Source organism: Macaca nemestrina, chromosome 4 (assembly GCF_043159975.1).
Source record: "Macaca nemestrina isolate mMacNem1 chromosome 4, mMacNem.hap1, whole genome shotgun sequence".
Classification (NCBI taxonomy): Eukaryota; Metazoa; Chordata; class Mammalia; order Primates; family Cercopithecidae; genus Macaca; species Macaca nemestrina.
This window is the reverse complement of record NC_092128.1, coordinates 121128465-121154697: the sequence shown is the minus strand read 5'-3', so window position 1 is coordinate 121154697 and position 26233 is coordinate 121128465. Positions and strand designations below refer to the sequence as shown.

At 46.0% G+C, this 26233-nt stretch overlaps 1 protein-coding gene across 4 annotated transcripts in view; it reads left to right on the top strand.

The window, feature by feature from the left end:
* LOC105492378 (growth factor receptor bound protein 10) overlaps nt 1-26233 on the top strand; it is a 203309-nt gene that overhangs the window by 16053 nt on the left and 161023 nt on the right. For 2 of the 4 annotated variants that reach the window (XM_011759443.2, XM_011759439.3), the window contains exon 2: nt 20136-20305. The exons of the other annotated variants lie outside the window; for them this stretch is intronic. The gene's annotated coding sequence lies outside the window, so the exon portion shown is untranslated. The remainder of the gene's footprint in view (nt 1-20135; nt 20306-26233) is intronic. 4 annotated transcript variants of the gene reach the window in all.

Below are 26233 nucleotides of genomic sequence, written 5' to 3'. Positions count from 1 at the left end.
GCTTACAGTAAAATGTGAGAGAAATGAATTGAAAATGGAATTTATAATCCAAAGGGAAGTAGAGGCTGGGCACTATGGCTCATGCCTGTAATCCCAGCACTTGGGGAGGCCAGAGTGAGAGGATTGCTTAAGCTCAGGAGTTCAAGACCAGCCTGGGCAATATAATGAGACCTTATCTCTACTAAAAACAAAAATGTGCACTTAGCCCCAGCTACTCAAGGGGACTGAGGTGGGAGGATTGCTTAAGCCTGGGAGGTCAAGGTTACAGTGAGCCATTATTCTGCTGCTGCACTCCAGCCTGGGTGACAGAATGAGACCGTTTCCAAAAAAAAAAAAAAAAAAAAAAGCAGAATGTAAGGATTTGGAAAATTTTTAGCTTGCTCAGGTTGTAAAAACATGTTTGGGAGAAAACACTAAGGGTGTGGCCAAGTGACCTTTTGATAAGGAGATTAGTATGGATAGAAGGAAGCCAGATGCTATTCATCAAGATAATGGAAGAATGATCCTGAAGGCATTTCAGAGATTATCAGTGCTGCCCCTCCCATCAGAGGCCCAGAGCACCAAGGCCCAGGGAACAGAACTATGTCAAAGGAGAGGCCTTGGGCGCCTGCAGGACCTCAGCATTCACTGCCCAGCGTCACTTCTCTGCTCTCTGCATTACAGTGCAGCCCTCCTTGGATATCCCAGCTGTGGATCAAGGGGGCTCAAGTGCAGCTAGTCCCATTGCTCTGGAAGGCACAGGCCATAAGCCTAGGTGGCATCCACATGGTGCTAAGTCTGCAGATATTCAGAGTGCAAGACCTGTGGATGCATGGCTACCTTCACCTAGATTTGAAAGGATGCCTCAGAAAGTCTTGGGCTCAGACAGAGAATTGCTGCAGGGTAGGTCTGCTGCAGACTCCTTGCTTGGATAATGCCTAATGAAGCCATAGGGGCAGGAGTGCCAAAAAGAGCCCCCACTAGGGCAATGCCCAGCAGAGTCTTGAGGTTGAGGGCACACCAGCGAGCTCCCACAAGGACAATGCCTAATGGAGCTGTGGGGGTGGGGCTGCCGCCGAGAGCCTGTAACTGTAGAGTTACCAGTGTGTAGTGCCAGCCTAGGAGAGCTGCAGGTACCCGACTGCAACCTATGAGAGCTGCTGTGAGGGCTGTGCCCCGCAGTTGGCGGCAGGGCTGCCCAGAGCCTTGGGAACCCAACTCCTGCCCCATTGTGTCTGGAAGGCAGGACGTGGAACCAAAGATTTATTCTCCAGCCTTAAGATTGATTTGATGCTTGTCCTGTTTGGTTTTGGATTTGGTTGGGAAATGTTACTCTTTTCTTTCCTATTTCTCCCTTTTGTAATGGGAATGTCTGTTCTTTGTCTGTCCCACAGTTTTTTTTTTTTTTTTTTTTGGTGACAGGATCTTGCTCTGTCATTCAGGCTGGAGTACAGTGGCAACCTCTGCCTCCTGGGCTCAAGCTATCTTCCCACTTCAGCCTGCTGAGTAGCTGGGACTACAGGCGTGTGCCATCACACCCAGCTAGTTTTTTTTTCTTTTTTTGTATTAGAGATGGGGTTTTGCCATGTTGCCCAGGCTGTTCTCGAACTCCTGGGCTCAAGAGATTCGGCCACCTCAACCTCCCACCGTGCTGAGATTACAGGAGTGAGCCACTGCTGAAGTCTGAATGAAGTACTTTGCCTCAGGTTGAAACACATCTTTGAGTCTCACACGTCTGATTTAGATGATATTTAGATGAAATTTTAGACTTCAAACTTCTGAATTGATGCTGGCATGAGATAAGACATTGGGGCTATTGGGATGGAATGAGTGTATTTTGTATGTGAGAAGGACGTAAATTTGGGGGACCTGGGGTGGAATGCCATGGTTTGAATGTTTGTATCTCCTTATGGCCTTATCACCTCCCCAATGCAACTGTATTAAGAGGTGTGGCTTTTGGGAAGTGATAAGGTCGTGAGGGCTCCAGTCTCATGAATGGATTCTTGCTCCCATCAAAGGGCTGGAGAGAACTAGCTAGGATCCCTTTTTGCCCTTCTGCCTTCTGCCATGTGAGGGCACAGCAAGAAGGCCCTCACCAGACACCGAATGCTGGCACCTTGATCTTGAACTTCCCAGCTTCTAGAACTGTGAGAAATAGATTTTGTTCTTTATAAGTTATCTAGTCTCAAGTATTTTGTTATAACTGCAGAAATGAATAAACACACGTACATTGTATATACAGTGTTCAATTAATATATTCACAGGTATGTGCAACCACCTCCATAGTCAATTTTAGAACAAAAAGAGACCCTGCACCCTTTAGCTATCATACCCCCACTCCCTGCCATCCCATTGCTCCCCCTGCTTTCCCAACCCTAAGGAACTCTACTTTCTGTCTACATAGATTTCCCTGTCCGGGACATTTCATGTGAATGGAATCGTCTGTGGTTTTTGTTAGTGTCTTCTTTCACTTAGCATAATGTTTTCATGGTTAATCTATGTTGTAACATGCATTAGTACTTCATTCCTTTTTATGGCTGAATAATATTCACTTGTATGTGTAGTCCCAGCTACTCAGGAGGTTGAGGCAGGAGAATGGCGTTAACCTGGGAGGCGGAGCTTGCTGTGAGCCGAGATCGCGCCACTGCACTCCAGCCTGGGCAACAGAGTGAGAATTCGTCTCAAAAAAACTAAAACTAAAACTAAAACTAAATAAATAAATAAATTTCCTTGTATGTATATACTACTTTTTGTTTATTCAACTGTTGATGGACATTTATGTTTCTACCTTTTGGGTATTGTGAATAATGCTTCTGTAAACATTGGTGTATAAGTATCTTTGAGTGCTTACTTTCCATGTTTTTGTATATAGGTCTAGATTATAATTGCTTCATTATACGGTAATTCTATGCTTTGCTTTTTGAGGAAGTGCCAAATTGTTTTCCAGAGCAGCTGCACCATTTTACATTCCCAATAATAATGCACAAGGGTTTCAGTTTCTCCACATTCTTGCCAACACTTGGCATTTTTCCTCTCCTCTCCTCTCCTCTCCTCTCCTCTCCTTTCCCCCTTCCCCTTCTCCTTCCCCTTCCCCTTCCCCCTCCCCCTCCCCTTCCCATTCCTTTCCTTATAGTTGTCCTAATAGGTGTGATATGGTTTGGCTGTGTCCCAAATCTCATCTTGAATTGTAGCTCCCATAATTCCCATATACTGCAGGAGGGACCTGGTGGGACGTAATTGAATCATGGAGTTGGGTCTTTCCCATGCTATTCTAGTGATAGTGAATAAGTCTCATGAGATCTGATGGTTTTATAAAAGGGAGTTTCTCTGCACAAGTTCTCTTCTCTTGTCTGCCACCACGTGAGACCTGCCTTTCACCTTCTGTCAGGATTTTGAGGCCTCCTAAGCCACGTGGAACTGGGAGTTCATTAAACTTCTTTCTTTTGTAAATTGCCCAGTTCTCTGGTATGTCTTTATCAGCAGCATGAAAATATGGACTAATACAAGGCATCAGATTATAACTCACTGTGATTTTGATTTGCTTTTTGTTGTTGAGTTGTAGGAATTTGTATATTCTAGATATTAATACTCTATCAGTTATATGATATGCAACTGTTTTGTCCCTTTCTGCAGGCTGTCTTTTCACTGTCTTCATAGTATCCTATGATGTGCAAAAGTTTTTAATTTTTGATGAAGTTCATTTATTTTTTTCTTTGGTTGCCTGTGCTATTGGTGTCGTATCTGAGTAGTCATTGTCAAATCCAATGTCAGCATAAAGATTTTTGCGTATGTTTTCTTCTGAGAGTTTAACAGAGATAATTTTATTTCTTCCTTTCCAGTTTGGATGGCTTTCATTTCTTTTTCTTACTTAATTGCTCTGGCTAGAGCTTCCACTACTGTGTTAAGTAGAAGTGACAAAAGCAAGAATTCTGTCTTGTTTCCACTCTTAGGGGAAAAGCTTTCACTATTTCACCATTGAGTATGATGTTTGCTGTGGAATTTATAACAGACGTTAACAGATATTTAATTTCCTTGCCTTGCTGGAGTGTTTCAGGAACGATTCTGTATTCTTTGACTGTCCTGGGACTCTTGGATCCAGAATGCAGTCTAGAAGCCCAGAACGAGTTGGCTGGGGAGTTGGGAGACACAGGTAACATGATTTTGTTCTATGTTATAGTGTGGTGTCAGTTCACCTTTCTTTCCAGACCTGGTGGCCATTTTGTAGTCTTCAGGGTTGCAGCAAAGGCCTTAGGTTTTGAGTGGTCTTTCAGAGGCAAGGGGGGTTCTTATACCAAGGTTCTCACAACTTTACTCCCTTTTTGTCCCAAAATGATTGAGACCATAGGGTGGTCTTGAAGGAGGTCACCTGAATAGATCCACATCCCCATCCCAATTTCACTTCGCCTCTCGTACTTCAGTACCAGGTTAGGGGACATGTGCCATTCAAGTTAGGTTGGCTTTGTAATGACTTTTCAGGGTGGATTTTGGCTTCCTACAGGTAAGAACTTTCTACCTTTGTAATATCCTGACTCATGAGTTGAAACAATAGATATGATGAAGGCCTGTGCCCCATTTAGAAGAGTAAGTCTCACGTTGCCAGGTCAGAAATAGATCCTCTTTCCTCTTGTTAAGCGTCGTGCTGAATCCTGAGAGTGGTAATCCCGCAGTAGGCAGAGAGAGGAAGACGTTGCCTTGAAGCTGTGGGGAGGCCTGGGGTTCATTCCTACTGGGCTGAGGGTTCTGGTCTCTTCTACCAGTTTAAACAAAAGGGCACAGATAGCCAAGAGCAGTATCAGTTGAGAGTAGCACGAATCCTGGGCGCCGTTGTGTACTGTTTAGTTTTGGCCCCTGTTTTAACACAGGGAGAGGGCAGATGGTGAAGCTCTGGCCACCTGTGAGTGTTGGCAACCCCAGGGGGGCAGTCCGTCCTGCTGGCTGTACTTTGCTTGAGAACTGGAAATACTGGACATATGACATTTTCCTTCTGACTCTCACCATTTGTGTGGCTTATGCAGGAGGCAGGGGAGGAACATTCTAAATGACCTGGAGCTATGCATCTTGCCGGAATCAACAAGCAGGACAAGCCTTTGGGCAGAACAGTTGAGCCACTTTTCAAAGGCAGTGACCCTCTGGTACCCCCTACTTCAAACTGGCTCTGGAGGAGTAGACTGTAGTGGAGTGGACTGGAATGGAATGCCCTGCTGATTGTGTGGAGCAGGCTGAGTTGCACATGGTTTCTGGCCAGTGATGTTCATTTATGTGGCCAGGTCTCAAACTCAATATTGTTTTTAAGAAAATCTTTCTGAATGAAGAAGTCTCCATGGGCTCTTAGTCCATAAAAGCTAAGATTCTTTGCAGAGTTTCATTGGGCAGCAGTTCCATGTCTAGGGGTGGAGGTTCGGCTTCTGTCAGACTGTCCCACAGAGCACATTGAAGTCCTGGGTGCTGGGCAGGGCTGAAATTCCCAGGGGAGCACCCCCAGGGCTGGGTCCTAGGGCGCCTTGACACTGTTAAAAGTTACTGAAGGCCCCAAAGAGCTGTGGTTATGTGGCTGTATATATTGAAATTTACTGTTTTAGGAATTGACAGGCATTTAAAAAATATTTCTCCATGTAAAAAGAATATTATCCCATTATATGTAAACATAACGTCTTTTATGGAAAAAAGCTGTATTTTCAAAAACAAAAAAAAAAGAGAAGAGTGGCATTGTTTTGTACTTTCTAAATCCCTTTAATGTCTGCTTTAAGAGAAGGTAGTTGGATCTCCCTCCCATCCCCCCGCCATCTGCAATCAGTCACATGTCATGTGCCCTCTAGAAAACTCCGCTGTGCATTCGTGAGGGAATGCAAGGGACAAGGACACAAGGACACATCATATCTTACTATCTTGAAGATAATTTTGGCTTCACCGCTCCTGGAGGTCTTGCCATAGGGGTGAGGTCACTCATACCTGGGTACCACGTGAGAGGGTACCACAGGTGGAAGCACAGGTGTGGGGATTTAGGCAGAGACCTTGGAGGCCAGGGGTGCAACACCCCCTCGCTGAATTCAGATAGAGAGGTGCTTGGGAACCACCAGTTCCTCTGGTTGTTCTCTTGTGTCTGTTGTTTGAATCAGAAACTCAGCAGCTTAGGCCTCAGAGAGATCTTGAGGGTACTTGGTCCATAACTATTATGTGCCAAATGAGGGAACTTAGTTCTTCAGTCTTCTAGAATAATTTTATCCTTTTTTGTGTTAAAATGTGGATGCAGCCTGGAAGTGGTAATGCTAGATGCTGCATACCACCTTGATGGAACTAGATGAAGTGATTAACTTCACTCACCCGAGTCTGGAAAGCCTGGGACCAGGCAGGGCAGCAGCATTTGAGGGACTTTTGGGAAGCTTGGCACAGCTTGAGTGTAGGAGCTGTGGTGCACAAGTACAGGCAACTGTCTCTCTGTCTCTTCCCCCAGTGTTTGTTGAGCCAATGTGATGTTCCCTGTCCTGTGTTGGCTGCCCAGGTATATACAGCACTTTCTATCCTCAGGTCACCTTTACTGGGGGGCAGACTAAAGGTTTGTAAAAGAAACTGTGATACCAACGTCATTCGATGAGCCACCCAAGAGTGCCTTGGAACAAAGGAGTGTTAATTGACAGTGACCGGAGAATAAGAAGTGGTGGCTCTTTTACCTGATATGTAAAGGAGCTGAGGAGAGAAGGGTGTTGCAGAGGAAAGCAGGGGTCTCCATCCTCTTCCTCCCCATTGCTGTTGCAGGCTGACAGTCTTTGAGTACACACACAGATGTGGCTGTGTTGCACGCTGTCAGAGGACCTGTGAGTCCCACCACCTCCTGAAGCATAAAGGTCCTTAGTGTGGTGCTCAGAGACCCCTGACCATGGGGTGCAGGGTGTACAGAACTGGCCATGAGCTGCCCTTGTAGAAGGGCAGCCTTGGAGGGAGGACGAGACAGTCATGAAAGTGGACCCATTTTCCTCTGTCAGGAGGGATGGGGGAAGTGAGGAGGACCTGATCTATATTTCCCAAGAGAAGCTACTTCAGTAGCTGAAGCAGGTGGTTTTGGCAAATATGAAGGACAGGTTCTTTCTTGGGTCCCAGGACTCGCTTTCCTCCTGGGAAGCTCAACCTCCTGTGTGGCTCCATGGCTCTGGTCAGATTCCTGACTACTTAGCATCACAACAGTGGAGGACAACGGAATTCTAAAAAGATTTAGAGGAAACTTAGTAACGTTTACAGGAGACACTTTGAAATTCGATTGTTGTGACTCTTTTAATGGCTCAAATTGCGGAGAGGAGGATAACTCGTGTAATGCAATGCTAAGAGTGGATTTTGATGGCGGAGCGAAGGAAGTTTGAATTAGCTTTGATTAGAATGTAGCCTCATCATGGGGACTCCATTCCCATGGGGAGTATTGGATGCTTTAAGATGGATTCCCCTGAGTTCAGAGGTGGGCATCAGAGTGATTTGCTTGCATACCAGTCGTGCCTGTGGTCCCGGGTGGCTTTCTGCTCATCAGCCCAGTGAATGGGGCTCTGCTTTTCTCCCTTTGGCTTTGCCTCTGGTCCAAGAAGCCAACTTCCTGAAATAGAAAAGGAGAAGCTGTTCTTTGGCCAATGATTTGAGAATAGCTAGAACTAAAGTTACCAACTGTGGAGGGCGGTTCCCTGTGGGCCTCATCAACAGCTGAGGGCCCCCTTTCAGACACCTGTGAACAAGCTTCTCCAGAATCCTTGCATGCAGCTTTTGCAGAACTGCTAAAAGCAATGGTTGGTCATGCTTGCCACAGACTGCTTCTGTTGAGATCATCATTCTACGATCTTGACCAATGGGTGAGGTTTGGTTGCACTTTTGGCGTCTTGAATTCACAGACCTGTGGAAACTAGATTAGGGAGCATGTTGGAGGTGTCTCTGTAACTGACAATGCTAAGATTGAGAACATAGTGATCACATGTTAAGTGTGTATTGAGTGAATTAATGAAGGAATAATGAATTTCAGGACTAAGGGGAAACATAGAAAGAGGCGATTATAAAGGAGGTGAAAACAGACCTCCCAGCTGACCGGAATGAACCCAGGGGTTTATGAAGGCCTTATTAGGGCAACTGAAGTCTTAATTTGGGAATTGAAGGAGGTAGCAATGGAGTCTTAAACTTTTCTACTCAAATTACAAGAGCCAGGTAAAAAGAGAATTAGTGCAGAATCTGGTATTTGAGTTTCCCGCATTGATTTTTCTAAATTATTTGCCAAATTACAGGTTGTTTACTTTCTTTAGCTAAAGCACCATTCAGGGTTTGCCTTTGTCATTGCACAGTTTGTCCCTAGGTCATGGGAGCTGAGGCTGTGTGTAGGTGGCTGCAGGCCTGAGAGGTGTCAGTGATGGGGTGGAGCTGGGGGTGTTGGGAGAGGTTTGAGCAGACCCAGCTGGGCAGCACCATAGGGCTGCTGGGTAGGTATTTTTGGGAAGGAGAATGCTGAGCTCTTACTCAGAAATCCAGTGTAGGAGGCAGATGATCTCCTGAAGCCCTCTGCACAGAAAAGGAACCGGCTTAGCATCATGGGTTTCTGCTGCTTCCTCAACTGGTCTCCCCAGTTCCAGGAAGGCAGAACAGGTCATTGAGAGGCACAGCTTGGGCTTCTGGATCGTGACACAGGAGCAAAGTGGTGGATGGGTCATGTCTGTGAACAACGAGGTGTGAGCAGCCCAGTGTAGGGCACAGGGTCCCCAACATGGTGGGTCTAGTGGCTCACTGCTAGGTCTGATTTAAGAAAGATACCCGGATAGGGCGATGTAAAAACCGTCTCTGGGTCTCCAAGGAAGGGTTGGGAGCTGAGTTGTACCTGCAGCTGGTCGGGAGCCGCAGGAACTCTCGTACGTATGGAGGGAGGGTATGGCATGGGGGCTGCCACGCTGTGACTCAAGAGCGTGATGGGTGGATGTGGGCCTCAAAGTGGGCCAGCTCTGCCCAGACCAGAGCATTGTGCTTCCCGTGGAGCATCCCTGGAGTCCGTGTGACTGTGTGGCCAGAGAGCATGGTCTTGGGGCAGGCAGATGACAAGAGGCCGCACCAGAATGGAAGTCGTCTGCATTTGGAGGCAGGAAGCAACACAGAACTCTCCCTGCAGTTGGTAAGCCTACTCTTAAGGTGTCGCATGCTTCCCTGCACCTGCCTGCCCTATACCTTCTGGATCCAGGTGTCCTTTTGGAACTGGATGATCAGGAGCCAGAGGGGCCGGCAGTCTGGTACTCGTGCCTTGTGCATCTGGGTAGGCATTCTGGTATTCCTGCTTTGGACTTCCCGGTAGCCAGGCAGTGGGTACCTGGGAGGATGTTGCACCAGTCTGTGCGGGAGACCAAGAGAACTAAATACGGGAGATCATGCACACTCATTAAAAAACAATACTGCAGAAAAGTTAGATTACATTGCTAGATAAAGTTATTTTTAATATGTCCATACCCCGTGTCAGTTTTCAATCTCGTGCGACCTGCCTACTGTATGATAGTGATGCATTTCAGAGCCATTAATCATTGTTTACCAACCTTTCCTGTTCGTAGGAACCCTATGTGTCTATTGTCTTTGCTAAATTCTTGATTTTCTGAGTTGAGGATTGGTTTTCCTTATACTTGTTTATATAGATGTTGTCCTGAAAATGCAAAACACACAGTAGTTACTTACTGAATATACTAGTGATATAGAGAACGAAAAGATGTCATCATCTTTAGAATAGAATGCCAGGCCCTCCTGGGCTCTGGGGTGTGTGCTGGTGATGGGCTAATGTTGATAACTGGCTGTTTGGGGGTGACGATAAAGCATCCAAAGCACATTGACTGTTTCCCCACAGCTTTCTTCATTGAGGAGAGGAGAGATCTTAATCAACTGTGCACGCCTCTTCACTCCAAACTATTACTCCTCGCATAGTTTTAACGATTACGATTACATTATGTTTCCTCCACAAGCAAGAATGTCTTTCCTCTTTACTTTTGAGGTGTATCTTTTTTTCTTTAACTCCTTTTTTTTTTTTTTTAAACTCCTTTAACTTTTTAAAAAACTGCTTTAAGGGAGGAAGAAAAGGAAAAGAACGGAAGAAAAAGAAAAGAAAATAGAAGGGCAAAGTCCTTCAGTATTTCCAGAAGCTGCCTGTATAGAAGAAAAAGGCCGTGCAGTTAATACTCATGTGACTTGGCCTCAAGCACTTAATGGCCTCATTGTGTTTAGGTATAGAGCAGTGATTTCTCTGGAATTCCTAGAAAGGGAGGGGGAGCCCTCCACAAGGACAGAGGGGGATCACAAGGGACCCTGAGTATAGGTTTTTGTGTGAGGAGAAGCATATAGGACCCTTGGCCTGAAACTGGATGAAAACATTCTTTCTTAGATACATTTTAAAGTTTTAAAGTTGCATGAGTAATTTGTGATCTTTATTTTAAATAGTCAAACCCAGAAGTCGGTAGAGAGTGAAATTCCCACTTCACTTCTCATGGCCCTCCTTCGAGGTTGGTGTTTAGGGTTCTTTTGGCTCTTTTGTTCTGTGGAATTAACTAATTACTTTTTTATTGATGCATAATAGATAAACATAGTTTCAAGGTACATGAGGTAATTTAATGCATTCATGTAATTCTAAAGGTCAAATCAGTGTATTTGACATACTCACCACCTTCAATATTTGTCTTAACTTTAGAAACTCAAATTCTTCTCTTCTTACTATTTTGAAGTGTACAATATTGTAGACTGTAGTCACTTTATTGATTTATTTAATTAAGTGTGCTTATTTCAAGAATGAGCAGAAATAAGGCCTAGTATTACATAAATCAATAAGGTGACCATGTGTTTGTACCCATTAATCAACTTTTTTTAATCCTCCATACCCCCTACTCTTCCCAGTCTCTGGTAACCACCAATCTACTCTCTGTCTTCATGAGATCTGCTTTATAGCTTGCACATGAGTGAGAACGTGTCATGTGTCTTTCTATGCCGGGCTTATTTCACTTAACATAATGTCTTCCATGTTAATGCATGCTGTTGCAAATGATAGAATTTCACTCCTTTTTTATGGTTGAATAGCACTCCACTGTGTATATGTACCACCTTTTTTTACTGAGTTCGTTGTTGTTGGACACTTAGATTGATTCTATATCTTGGCTATTGTGAATAATGCTGCAGTAAACATGGGAGTGCCGATGTCTTTTTGATACAGATCCTTTCTTTTGGGTATATACCCAGCAGTGGAATTGCTGGATCATATGATAGTTCTATTTCTAGTTTTCTGTGGAACCTCCATATTGTTCTCCGTAAGGGCTGCACTAATTTACATTCCCACCAACAGAGTACAAGGGGTCCCCTTTGGTACTTTTTCCCCAGTATCCATTATTCCCTTTTTGATAATAGTCATTTTAACCGGGGTGAGATGATATCTCGTTGTGGTTTTGATTTGTATTTCCCTGATAAATATTAGTGTTGTGCATTTTTTGGAAACACCTGTTGGCTATTTGTATGTCTTCTTTTAGAGATGTCTGTTCACGTTTTGCCCATTTTTTAAATCGGATTACTTGTTTTTTTGCTGTGGAATTGTTTGAACTCCTTATATATTCTGGTTATTAATCTCTTGTCAGATGAGTAGTTTGCAAATAGTTTCTCTCATTTTCTCTGTTTGGAATTCCTGGGTGCAGACACGCACAGATAGGCTGCTTTCCCCTTTTTATGGCAGTGTTGCCTATTCCTAGTGCTTAGCTCTTTGCCTTCTTTATTAAATACTTGCCTTCTGTGAGTGCTGTGTGAAGCACTCTGTGGGAATTGCATCATTTCATCCTTGCATGAGGTTGGTACTGTTTTGTTCTCAGTTTACAGTTGAGGAAATTGAGGCAGAGAGTGGCTGAGCGCTTGTACAGGCTGCCCCCACCCCAGCTGGTGGAGGCTGGGTTCTGAGCCACTTTCACAGCCGCCTCCCACAGACCAGAGCGCATGTCCCCGTGGCTCCTTTAGAGCTTTTGCATGCCTTCCAGGCTGCTTCCCATGCTGGAGGAGTACTGTGCTCTACTATATTTAAGTCGGCTCCTGTCCAGACATTTTTTCCATGAGTTCAGCAAAGATTTGAGCCACTTGGCCCTGTGCTAAGAGATGGGATACAGCAGTAATCAGGACAGATAGGGTCCTCGGCCTCAGAGCTACCTCTTCTTGGGGAAAGGACACAAAAAATGTTGGCAGGAAGAAGAACAGAACTAGCAAGCCTGATGTGTTCTGCAGAAGAAGAGGCAGCCAAGGGCTGAGCTATAGACCTGTGTGGAGAGAGTCTGGAGTGGGCCAGGCGGCCTGATACCTCAGGGTGGACAGGGCAGGACAGGGTGGATGGGGAGCCTTGATGCTCTGCGGAGGCGACTGGCAGGGGAAGGTGGAAGGCGACCCGGGCCACGGGTGTTTGAAAAAATTCCAAATACAAGGCAGAGAGCATGCAAAGGCCATGAGGGAGGATAGAGTCTGAGAACCTGGAGGAGGCCAGGCTGGTGAGTGAGGTGACTCCAGCATGGGACAGCGGTGTCTGGGCAGCCTGGAGAGGAGGCAGGAGCCACACGGGTCAGGCCTGGCAGCTGTCACTGAAAAGTTGGGTGCATTTGAAGTACAGAGGGCAATGGTGTCATCTCAAGGGCTCCCCAGAGCTAGGGCTGGTTGAATGGAGAGCAGTGAGGATGCTTAGAGACAGGGCAGCTGAGTCCCAGTTCAGATAAGGGGCAAAGGCCTGGAGTTGGCAGCAGAGATGGAAGGGAGTGGATGGCCCTCAGATGCTTCTGCAGCCAATGAGCTGGGCTAGCGGATTGCATGGATGGAAGGCAGAAGAGAAAGTTGGGAATGGAGAACTCTTGTTTCTGCCTTGGCAGTTTGGTGGGTGCCATGAACTGGGGGAGAGGAGGGATTTGGGCAGGCACATTTAGGTTGCTTCCAGTTTTTCTGTATTAAAGTGTGTAGTAATCATTTTGTGTGTGTATGTGTGTATGTACACGTGTGCATGCATGTGCGTCATTCTGTAGGATAAGCTATTCCAAGTAGGATGCCTGTGCCTAAGACTAAAGTCTGAAAACTGCTGCCCCCGCCCCAGCAGGCCTCCCCACGCCTGTACAGTATGATCCCACCTCTGGTTTAGGGGAGCCCTGTTGTTGTTTAGGCCATCCTCAACTCTGGGTAGTCCCAGTCCTTTTAATTTTCAGCTATTGATTATAGCTCATGTGTTTGTTTGTCTATGTCTCCCTGGTTCCTAGTGAAGTTTAGTGTGTTTCACATGTCTGTTTTGCAAATTGTTTGTTTCTATCCTCTCCCCATTTTTATGTTGGGCTGCTTGTGTCCTATCTCTTATTTCAGTAAAGAAGAGATTAAATGCAGATTGTTGGCTGCGTGGTAATGGAAATATTTTGTCCCAAGGCTTTTTGCCTGTCTTTTGATTTGTGTATAGGGTCTTTTGATGAACAGAAGTTAGTTTTTCCTTCATGGCTTCTAGGTTAAGAATCTTGCTTATGAAGATCTTCCTCACTCAGATTTTATAACATTATTCTTCTGTACTATCTCTTAGTAGTTTAGTAGTTCTTGTAATGTTTAAGGCACATATGGGAGGTGAGGATATGACCGTTGGATCTTAGTGAGCATAAGCTGCCAGCTATCCATGATCTTATTTTTAATTTATGTGTCATCATTCACCTCTGGCTGCATTCTCTTACCGTATTCTGTGGATGGACATGTCTGTTCCTGTATCTGTAAATCAGCAAGCTGAGTTCCTTGAAGACAGAGCCTTCCTTGGGATGATTTTGCTTTAACTCACTGATGTGGAGGTGGAGTGGCCGTCAGTAATGTGAGGGCTTCCCTTTAAAGAAGGTGGTGCGTTTCTAACCCTTCTGATCTTCTTTTGGGTTCCTCAAAAATTTTTTATTTTCTTCAAAGGGTCTCTTGTATATTCTTAAGTGTGTTGTTTTGATTGCTTCTGCGAATTAAATAATTTTCACCATTAGACTTCCTAGGTGTCTTGGAGCTGCTGTGCAGAAGGGCTGGGGAAGGTTTGTAGCTTGCTCTGGGATCTCAATCTTATTAAATGTTCAGATCGGTTCTGATTATTTTTCAGTGCATGGTCTTACATTTCATCTGTAAATAGTGACAGTGTATTAGTCTGTTCTTGCACTTCTATAAAGAAATACTTGAGACTGGGTAATTCATAAAGAAAAGAGGTTTAATTCACTCCTGATTCTGCAGGCTGGACAGGAAGCATGGCAGCATCTGCTCGGCTTCTGAGGAGTCCTCAGGAAACCTACAATCAAGGTGGAAGGCGACGGGGGAAGCAGACACGTTTTATATGGCTGGAGGAAGAGGAAGAGAAGTGGGGGGAGGTGCCACACACTTAAACAACCATGTCTCATGAGAACTCCATCACAACAGCACCACGAGGATGGTGCTAAACCATTCATGAAGGATCCACTACCACGGTCCAGTCACCTTCCACCAGGCTCCACCTCCAACACTGGGGGTTACAATTTGACATGAGATTTGGTGGGGCCACAGAACCAAACCATATCAGATGGTTTTTAAAAATCTTTTTCAATTCAACATTTACACCTTGTTTCTGTTTCTTACTTCACTATATTTTCTAGACCCCTAGAACAGTTGTGGCTGATACAGACATTGTAAGCTTTCTGGCCCTAATTTTAGTGGGGACGTCATTTGTGCTGCTTCATTGTGTGTGCCACTTGCCTGCTGGAAGTTTTGGATAGATGCCTTTTTTCAGGTTAAGGGGGTTCCTTATTTATATCTCATCACTAAAATCTTTAATTCCTGGCATGCAGGGGATTTTAAAAGAAATTCTGTTTTCTTCTGTGCTTTGGATTTCAGGCTCACTCTTGTAGATTTTCTTTTCCCTAAAAGGAAATGAAAAATCTGTTCCAGCAAGCGATTGAAAGAATCAAAATGAACAGAAGCTTTACAATTATTGCAAAAGTTTTCTATTTTTTTCCCCTTATCATACAAATTATATTTTATTAAAATCACAAACTATGTGGCAGAGATTCATACATCCAGGTAGCTGTTGACTTGCATCTTGGCTCTGCCATTGGTAACTGTGTGGCCTTGGCGTATAATTACCATCTCCTAGCCTTGGTTTCTGCATCTGTAAAATGGGGTAACACTGCCGCCTCAAAGGACTGACATTTAGTTGTTCTTAATTAAAAACCGCCAATCTTTGCATGTTATGTTTTGTGACTCACAGGCCTTTACTGCCTTCAATTTGATCTTCAAAAAACCCTCCCATGAGAGATTGTAAAGCATTTGGTAAGATTCTGACAGGTAATAGGTTGTCAATCAAGGGCGGCTGCTATTGCCCTGAGCACAGTTATCATGGTGGCATCATCTGGAGAGTCAGGAATGGCTGCAAGCCCTGGGATTCTAGTCCCAGGGATCCTGTATGCTCGGTTATGGAGTAAAGACACGTGCCCACTCTTGTTTCAGTGTAGCTTGTGTAGCACGTGGTGCCATGGTAAAAATACTCATGTGTGTGTTTGCAGATTTGACTCTTCTGGATGAATAGTGGCGTGTATTTTTGTGCCAGGTACACACTGTTTTAACTACTTTCGCTTTAGGGTGCATTTTACTAAATGATAAGTAATTCTCCCTTAATGATCCGTGATTGACCATCTTACCACTTATTTTGTTAGTTTTAGGATTATTCCACCTGGTTCTAAGAAAAAAATGCTTGAATTTAGATAGATACATACTGCATTTCATTTATAAAATTGTTTTGGATATTTATATTACTTTTAAGAGAATTAATTCTTATGATGTTTAATCTTTCCATTCGAGAACTTAGCGTGTTTCCATTCATTTAGGTATTTTTATATCTCCTAAGTAAGTGCTGTAATATTTTATGGTTTGTATAAGATTATTCTTAGGGCTAGCCTAAAATATGCATACCTATGTATGTAAGCTATTGTGAGTGTGGTCTTTTCTGTAGGTTTTCTGCTTAGTCGCTGTTCTGTGCGTGTGTCCTCCGCTGCCTCTCTCCGCTCTGCTGGCCTTTGGCTAGTTTTAGAGCAGTGTGCTGCCTCTTTCAGGTAGGCAGCCTCTGACCTCCGTGTGCGTCTGGCCTGCATGGCCGTAGGGGGAAGCACGCTCTCTGGCTAACCCATCTTTGTGCTTGCTCGGCTGGTGGCTCCTGGAGGCCCCGCACTAAGGATTATTGGGCCTGTTGGTCCTGCTTGACCCTGAAATTGAGACCCAGGTGGAATCTGGGCCTGTTTACACATTTTGGCTAAGTTTTGTTGGTTTCACTGATGGTGGCAGTCAGAAGCTGCTCCTGGGGTGTCTGTGCTCTGCCCCCTGGCCATTCACTGTCTCTATGGCCCTCTCCTGGTGTCTGCCGGTGGACAGGTTAGTGAGGGAAGAAGGACCTTCCTAGGATTGGGCCAGATGAATGGGTCTCTGGCAGCTGAGTTGCTGCTGAGCCTTTCTGTATGTTTGGTGATTTGAAAGTACAACCGCTCTCCTATTCCACAGCTTGTGCATCTGTGGGTTCCACATCCTTGGATTCAACTAACCATGGATAAAAATATTCACCCCCCCCCAAACAATCAAATACAACAATAAAACAAATAATTCAAATCAAAACAATACGGCATAAAAGCTATTTACATAGCATTTACGTAGTGTTAGGTATTGTAATTAATCTGGAAATGTTTTAAAGTGAATGGAAGTGTGTAGGTCATATCCAAATACTACGCCATTTTATAACAGGGACTGGAGCATCCTCTGATGGATTTTGGTGTTTCTGGGGTCCTGGAACCGGTCCGCCATAGGTGCTGAGGGATGATGTTGGCAACGAGGTGAGATGGTTTTTGTTTTTGCTTCCATCTGCTGCCCGCTTCTGTGGGCCTCCTGTTCTATCATCTTTACCAGGAAAGGAGCTGTGGCTGCTGGATTTGCATTACTGAATGAAGATGCTAGAAGATATACCTGATAAAAGTGGTGTGAAGTTTGGCTTTTTTTTTTGAGGCAGTCTCACTCTGTCACCCAGGCTGGAGTGCACTGGTGTGATCTCAGCTCATTGCAGCCTTTACTTCCTGGGCTCAAGCGATCCTCTCACCTCAGCCTCCTGAGTAGCTGGGACTACAGGCACCCACCACCACACCCAGCTAATTTTTTAAAAAAAGGTTTTTATTTGTAGAAACAGTGTCACACTATATTGCCATAACTGGTCTCGAACTCCTGAGCTCACGCAGTCCTCTAGCCTTGGCTTCCCAAATTGTCGGGATTACAGGCCTGAGCCACTGTGCCCGGCCTGTATTTCATAGTTAATTGTTGTTTCAGCTTTAAGCTGTCCACAGGTCCTGGCAATAGCATTCTGACATTTTATAATTACTTTTTAGAAATGTTCCTTTTAATTCCATTCTGTTTACATATTTCTCAATTTGTCTTCATAAGCACCCTCTTACTCTGGGAAAACACAGTCGTCTTTAAGTCGCTGATATCAGTACAATACGGAGCTTAATTTTTTTTTTTAACTAAAAGTATTCTGTCCCCTTCTGAGAAGGCCTAGACTTCACTCCGGAGCTCTGTGGCTGAACAGGCTGAACACCCTCGTCATGAAAGTTAGGATTTGTTGAGTGTCTAAATAGTCACTGTTATTACTCTAAATATTTAGTGTGAGAAAGCTAGACAGAAGGAAAACTTTATATTAGCTCAGGAATTTTTGGAAGATATCAAAGATACTAAACAGAAATCAAAAGGCCCTTTGTTTCTGGGATATTTTGAAAGTAAGTTAAGACATTATTTGTTTTTCCCCAGGTTAATATATTCTTTAAGATCTCAAGTTTAAGTCGTATCTAACGGGAAACTGCTTAAGAAATCTCTCCTGACTGATAGGGAAATAGCTGAGTGAGTCCTTTAGACTCTGTAACTTCTGTCCAGTGGTCCAGGTCAGCGTGTGAAGCGTGCTGGTCTGCTCTCGGGGTGTTGGTGGTCTGGGCGTCGGTGCCAGATGAGGCCACTGTAAACAGAGCCGAGAGGTTGTGTTTGCAGCAGGCTTTCCCCTGTGTGTTGATGGGCGAGCACTGAGGTTATTGAGGAGGTATTGTATCTTACTAACTCTTCAGTTTATCAGGTTCAAAGATCATGTTGTCTTTATTTTGTCAACTGTAAAGACTAACATCAACTTCCTAGAAAGTGGACAAAAATGGATGAAGTGGTGATGGGTTTGATAAAACAAGTATATTTCACTTTACCTCAATGATGTATTTAATTTATCGTGCCCATGAGAAAAAGCAAACCTTTCAAGCACATGTCTTACGTTTGAAGCCACATGCCTGAAGATGCATTAGGAAGTGGTCCTGGGCATTTGAATCAGAATTGAGGAAAAGATTAGGCTCTCTAGAGATGGGACACACATCAGGATATGAGAATTAGGGGTGATTCATATGCTGTTGTGACAGTGACCCGAAGTCCTTTTCCCAGTGTTCCCATTGCCATGTTATAGACCCTTATACCTGTTTGACCATGCACCCTTTTTTCTTATCTTGTAGTCATTAAGTTACTAGAACTTAGAAATATTCTAGTCGACACAGTCATCTTGATACTTTCCAAACTTCCAAATTCTTTGAAAGGGTTAAAGCAGATACCCTTAATAAAATGCTTTTGCATAGGCAGGTGATGTTCAACTTTGATCAGTCTCATAATCGTGTATCACATATCTCCCCTTTTGGTCCTAAAAAGACCAGCATCCCCTGTAAACATTGGCAAGCTTCATAGCTTGCAGGTGGCTGGTGTGTTTCACACCTGAAAATGGGAGGATTATTTGGCGTGTTGTAGTTAATGATGACTATACATTTGTTTAACATTTGCTATACGTTGGACCCTGTCCTAAGCCTTTACATGCATTAGCTCATTTAATCCTAATAAAAGCTCCGTGAGAGAGATACTATTTTCATGCTGATTTTATAGCTGGGAACACTGAGCCCCAATGACTCAATAATTTACCCAGACATCAGCCGCTAAGGGGTGGCATCTGGAGATGGACCAAGACTCTCTGGAACCTGGATTCTTAGCAAGCATGTTCAGCAGGACCTGTTTTAAAAAAACAGCCATTTGATGACTATAGTTGCACACTAGTCTTCTTATTTCTGGGCCCAGGACTTCTTGATGTTAGGTAAGAGGCAGGGGCAGGTTTCATTTTCATCATTATTTAACAATTAGGAAAATGTAGCTTCTGACTCCTTCATGGAGGAATCCGTTGAGAGCACCCACGTTGTAGGCAGGGGACCTCCTCTAGCACAACAGCGAGAGGAGGATCCTGGATGGCACCCTTGCTGCATACCAGTCACACTGCTAAGTCATTCTCTCTGTGTTTCATTTAAACGTGTTGAAATCCAGTGGCATTCCAATGCAGGGTATTAAAATCCTCAGTGAGGTGGGTTTCATCCCCATGCTCTGCAGTGGGACCAGAGCCTGGGAAGACCAGTGAGTTGCCCAGGTCATTACAGAGTCTCCTCCGGCAGGGGTTTGAATTGGTCTCCACCCTCTTCTCCACACCTGGAACACCTGTGAACTGAGGGCTCCATGCCTTGAGCTCTCAGTTCATAGGACTTGAATGATGAATCAAAGATCAGAGCCAGAATTGGAACCCCAGGTCTGCCTGCTCTGCAGCCCTCTCATGGAACACGTGTGCGCCATGCAGAGTGCCCAGCAGGGTCTCTGCTGAGAACAGTAGCAGGGACTGTGGGCTGGGACTGGGTCTGACGTGGAGGCAGGTCCCTGCTGGGTAGACTGAAGGGTTGTAGCCTGGGAGGACCCTGACCTGGGCCCGAAGTGAATTCTAGGGAACTTTGCCTTGCTAGAGGGCAAAGGTCTGTGTGCTTTGTACCCCGCCTGCATTGGAGGCAGCGTGCTTTGGAGACACAGAGATGTGTGGGCAGAGTGGAGAGCCCAGGGCATCTTCCCTCTGTCCTCTGTCTCTGGGCATCACGTGGCAACTGGAAACCTACATCTTATGGAGTCACGTCCTTGTTTTGTTCTTCAGAACACTCTTTTAAATGATCTTCTTGGAGAAAAATATTCTTTCATGTCTGTTTTAAAAGTTTTATTCCTGGGCTCAGAATATAAGTTCATTTGTATAAATTCTATGGAAGTTCAGTGATGGCCCTTTGACTTTCCAGCTTTGGCGCTGACCACAATGCTGAGCAGGAAGCAGCAGCCACAGGCCCAGTGACTGGTGGCTCAGTGACCAGCAGCCCAGTGACCGGCAGCCAGGTCCTCACCTGGGTCCTCTCAGTGAAATCAGGGTGGCTGCCCCAGCAGACAGCGCTGCGGAGCCAACTCCTGACAGGTAAGCCCTATGCATGACACTAGTCACTAGCACCTTTCTTTGCAGGAGAGTTGCCTCTTCAGTATTGATTAAGGTGGTCAGTGAATGCGTGTCACTGTAGGTAGAGGCCTGATACTAGAACCTTTATTCCAAGGCTCCCAAAGGGAGTCTCCCATCTCTGTCCTCTCTCTCCCTCTCCTCCTTGACTCGGCTCTGCCTGGGAACACCGGGCTGAATCGGGTAGGGACGGGAGGGCCTGGGCTGCAGCAGAGCCGCGCTGTGCAGACTCTCCTTGCGGGCATGCCTCTGGGCCTCACTGGTCTCCCTCTGCCCTTCCATGCGGTGGGGGTAATGCTGCCTGCCTCCCGGGTCACTCTGGGCGCCCCTCGTGAGCCTCAGGAGTTGGTAGCTGTTGTTCTGAAGGTGGGCTAGAACACAGTGCGGGAGGGTCTTGACCCATGCCTTGTTGCTGATGTGTGTGTTAGTGTGCCCCTGCCTCAGTCAGCACTGAGATTGGGGACCCTGTAACTAACGGAGGCCCGGGGCAGTGTTGGCGCCCTTGCCTTCCCTCGGCATGTCAGCCTCAGGTGGCCCTTTCTGGGAATGGACCTTCTCTTTGTCGTGGTCGGCCCTGGGTGTGGGATTCTTACAGTGCCTTTGGCAGGTCCGAGATGGTAGCTGCAGATGCAGGCAGGGAGCTGAGGCCAGAACGGCTTCAGCACAGAGACCTGCCGGAGCCTTTGCCTGCAGAGGGGAGGATGCTGTTAGCTCGGGCTTCCCCGCAGTATCCCGCAGGCTGGCTGGCTACACAGCGGAAGCTTGTTTTCTTCCAGTTCTGGAGGCTGGAAGTCTGAGGTCAGGGTGACAGCTGAGTTGGTTCCTCCTGAGGCCTCTCTCCTGGGCTTGCAGATGGCTGTCTTCTCGTGGTGTCCTCACCTGCTCTTCCCTCTGGACCTGTCTGTGTCCTGTAAGGACACCAGTTGTATTGGATTAGGGCCCACCTTTGTGACCTGGTTTTAACTTAGTGACCTCTGTAAAGACTCTGTCTCCAAATACAGTCACATTCTGAAGTGCTGGGGGTTAGGGCTTAACACAGGAATGTTTGGGAACACAGTTCAGCCCAGGTCAAAGGCCTGAAGGGAGGCTGAGGGACCTGGATCCTGCTGGTCACCTTCCCTCATATCCACACCCTTGGTAGGAAGTTTCTAGGCTGTCTTTTCCCAAATGTCTGCCTTGCGTTAGCTTTGTGTTAGATGCCGAGTGACATTTTACACATCCCCTTCTAAATTCAAAAGGTGCACATGTGGACATTTTCCTTCTTCTCACCAGACAGCTCACACTGCCGTTGCTTTTTATCTGAGAGTGTGTGCCCCTGCATAGAGAGGGTCCTGGCGCCAGTGAGGAGGGGGAGCTGGAGCCTCCTGCAGCTCCCGCCCTGGTCATGCATGAACTGTGACCTCCCCCAACATCCACTGCCTTGCCGGGGAAGTGGGCTGTGCTGTTGGGATGGACTGTCTTTTGTAAAACAGGTCCTTTGCCCTCCTCCTCACAGCGTAGGTAAGTGAAGGTAGCAGACCTCCCTGTCTCAGAATGGATCAGAGAAAAAGCCACCTCTTTGTGACCGGTGGTAGCTCTACCCTTCCATGTCTGAGACCCAGGGCAGGGCTCTAGGGCAGCTGGGGCCCTCGTCTTGCCTCTTGCTCATTGCAGATGATGTGCAGTGCCTGAACCATCAGGCAGGTGTGTGAGCTGCAGGAAGGCGGCCCTGCGATGCTGCGACAGGGAATGCCGTGCTCACAGGCAGGTGGTTGCCCTCCTCGGACCCTCCTGCCCCTTTGTGCATTGCCCAAGATCCTTCATTGGTGACGTAGATTTGTTCTGAGTGATGCTCAGATTCCTCGAGATTTGGGACGAGTTTTCTTTCTGGCAAGGCTTTACAGTGATGAAGAGACATATCTGAAAATGGCAAAAAGCCATCTCTCATCAGCCCCAGCGCCCACTTCCTGGATCACCTGACAGCCTTGCGCTTCCAGCCTTTTCTTACTGGCCATGTCATTCAAAGGGAACTCTCCTTCCCAGCCTCTCCATTCCAATTGCCTGATTAGGGACTGCTAGGCATGAACATGGCATTGAAACAAAACTTCGTTTCCCACTTAGTCTTTGTGTTTTTGGCTTGAAATCTGATGATCACTGGCAGCTTATGGAGCAGGTCCACCTGTGTGGTGGCTCCACTCGGTGGGGTGCCTCCTCTGTCCTCCAGGAGGGAGACGCTGAGTCTGTGGCCATCTGTGGCCCCATTTGACAAGTTTGAGTCCCTCGAGGGGTCAGCAGGTATTGAATGAGGCATGGCCTTCCAGGGAGTGCTCTGGGAAGTAGTTTCCAAACTTCGTAAGCCATGAAACCTTTCCTTGACTTGGGACTCTCAGATGGGCTCCCCCGTGTCCATCAAGTGAATGAGTGAACGTGTGCACCCATTTGGTACCTGGCACTGTCCAAGTGCTGGGGCAACATGGTCACAAGATGGCCCCAGCTCCTGCCTGCAAGGAATGTATTTCTGGTAGAAAGATATCCTATTAAGAGCTCACATTTTGCTTGACCTAACAGTTGAAGCCCAATCCCCTGGGGTTTCAGAAAGCTGCTACAAAACAAAATAATAGAGTCTGAGAAGAACTAGTTATTGTCAGAGTAGACTTCAGTTTGCAGAGTGTCTAGATGAAGGCACCCAGGCCTGGATGTGATGGGGCCTGAGGTGGGAATCCCAGACCCTGTAGTGACGGCCTTGGCACTAGACTTGGGAGAATCAGCTGGGCCCTCAGGGCACCCCTCCTACCATTCTTCACTGCTCACTGCCTCTAAAAGCCAGCCCTGTTTGTTTTGGGGTCAAGGAGGGAGAGGCAGAAATATGCAAATGATCCTAATGGTCTCAGTGTCTATTCATTAGCTCTTGGTCCCAAAGAGACCTCCGAGTGTTTCCCTCATTCCTGTGATTCCTTGGGGACCATAGCTTAGCTTTCCTCTGTCCCCATTTTTGGTTACTTGTCTTGTTCTCATGGGAGAAGTTTTAGGGGTTTCCTGGGGTTCAAAGCATCACATCCCCAAACTCAGTGTGCATGCAGCAGCTTCTGCCTTGTGGGGCTCGGCCTCAAGGAAAGAGCTCTGCCTCCTGCTCACGGCCAATGGAGACCGGCCCAGCTGTGATGGTACAGCTCTTGCTGGGCTTTTACTCACACAGGAGTGCAACTCTCATGGCCCTGCTCACCCTTGGGATGCAGTCAGGTGAGGGCTCATTATCATGACACCAATCTACCTTAGCGACACAGAGCTCGGCTAAGGGTAGAGACCATTTCTCTGCCCAGATGCTCCGATGCATGGTTCTTTCCCATTTATGGGAGAGTTTGAACTAAAAAACTTTCAGAAACTAACCAAGAATGGTATGCCTTTCACCTTTCTCTTTCCAAGGGCAGGAAACTTCTACAGTTGTGCCATACGACCGTTTTGCTCCTCAAGGTCCCATAGCCTTTCCCGAAGGAAAGTTCTTTCAGAAACTCTTATGTACCTTGATGTTGCCTCAGCCTTCCTTTTTTGACATCCTCTCAACTTTTGGCTTCTGTAACTTGAGCCTCCCTGGTTCTGTTTATCCTTTTCTATTTTTGTAGCCCCTTATTTTTCCCCCCTAATAACTTTGCTTCACTGTCCTCCGCATAGGAGAGCCCTCTCGCATTCTTCTGTGGAGTTCTTACTGTCTTGTTTCTGCCTCACTTGGGGCACTTAACCTGCACACCCTGACTCTGTGGTTTTGTGTGAACTTCTCCTCACTGGACTGTGCAGGGAAGCTTGGGTCAGGCGTCATTCATGCCCCTTGGCATCCTTGATCAACCAGCGAGATATCTCAACAGTTTATTTAAGTAAAGTGTCTTTAAACAGAAACACATAAAATGAGGTTATGTATTGATTGGTTGTTGAAAATGTGATCAGCTCATAGAAACCTAACTCTGTATTTCCCCTAGGGCCAAAGACTCACCATTCAGTAATTCAGTGTTTGAGGTGACTTTAAAGCCCTTAACTGTACCACAAATAAGGAGAATCGCTCCACTTGTTCTTGGTCACACCAAATTCCTTGATATCCTCCTGCCCCCAAATTGTTTTCATTCTTTTTTTTTAACCAGCTCAATTTAGATATAATACATTGAGCAGAATAAACTGCACATATTTAAAATGTGCAAATGGATGCATTTTGACATATGTGAAACCATCATCAAGTAACCAAGGTAATGAAAATATTCATCACTTCCCACACTTCCCGGTGCCCCTTTGCAGTTCTTCTTTCCCACCCTTTCACTGATCTGTTTTCTCTCAGTATAGATTGCTTACATTTCCTAGAGTGTTGCATAAAGGAATCAATTTATTTTATCTGGCCTCTGGCTATTTATTTTGAGATTCGTCTATCAATAGTTCACTCCTTTTTAATGCTGAGTAGTGTTCCATTGTATAGATGCATCCCAGTTGGCTCATTCATCCACTTCTTGATGGACATTTGGCTTGTTTCCAGGTTTTTGCCGTTTCAGACACAGCTTCTGTAGATTGCTTTCTTTCTGTATCTGAACTTCTTTCTAGGCTTCTAGGAAAGTGGTGTCCTTCCCTTTTTCTTTCTTTCTGGATTGGATTTCTTCCTGCTGAGGTCCTGGGCATCTGGTTTGGACATGGCCGTGGGTCTACCTGGAGTCTGAGCTCTGGCCTGATACAGAGGGGTAGGAGTGGTGAGAAGGGCAGTGTCCAAGGCAAGCCAAGGCCGGGGCGTGGCGCCTCTCTCGTAGGTCAGCGAGCTCTCGGCCCCCGTGGGTCACTGCCTTCATTAATTCTTGGCGAGTCTGATTTGCAGGCTTGGGGGCCAAGCAAGCCACTGTGGACCCTCAGAGTGTACCCTTATTTATTGACTCCATTCTCGTCATAGGTGGGTAAGGATGATTCCTGGGAGAGCTGTCCTCAGACAGCCCAGGCTGTGATTTGGAAGGGCCCATCCATCCTTCTGACCATTGGTGAGTTATTTTGGGACCCAGGAGATGAGTGCAGGCTTGATGCTGAGACCTAGGGTAATTTGTTGCCCAGAGTGTCTGCTATCTTTGCTCTCCTTCTAAAGTGGCTGGCATAATTAGATTGGGGACTTGCGTATCTTTTGTGATGTACAAACTTGTCTCTTCTGGTATTGACAACAGGCTGTTTGACTTCACAGATGGGGGTGGGCGTGGGAAACCTAAGCGTGATACTCATCTCTATGGTTCTCTCTGCGGTTGGTTATTAGAATTGTGGGACTGCGTTCCCTAGCACTTCTACTTGTCTTGCCCTAAGAGAGACTCTCGGCAGGCTCAACGTGTGCTGTGATCATTGGAGCTTCTATTGAACAGGATTGCCCTGAAATGGAGGGAGAGTGGCAGCCGTTGGATATCTCTTCCGTGTGCGCACCTGCTTAGGTGGAAGACAAGAAATGGTACAGGAAAGCCCCTTTCATTTTATTTATTTTGGTCTTTGTCCAGCATTTGAAGTTAACTCAACTTTTCAGAAAGGTTTTATATATGAGTGGTGAGAGCAGAGTCGACCAAGATGTTGCTTATGATCATCCTTGAAATTTATGATTAAAAAAAGAAGATAAAATTTGCAAAGAACTTGCTGCCTTGGCAGCTCCCAAGAGAATTCAGTTCCTGAGGTTGAGAGGGAGCTGGTTTTAGGGTGCTTTCCCACGGAGAGCTGCCGGAGGGCTTCTCTGTGCTCCTGTAGACAATCTGCAGGCCAGACATTCCAACTGTCTTCATGAAATAGGTTCTGCTTTTTTCTTTGCCCCCACCCGGGAGAGTGGGGCCAGCCTGGCAGCAATCTCACCAAGGGAGTAGCAGGATCAACAGGCTGTTACAGTCTGTCCTAAGTTGAAAAGAAGATTAATTTTTTTTAAGTTAC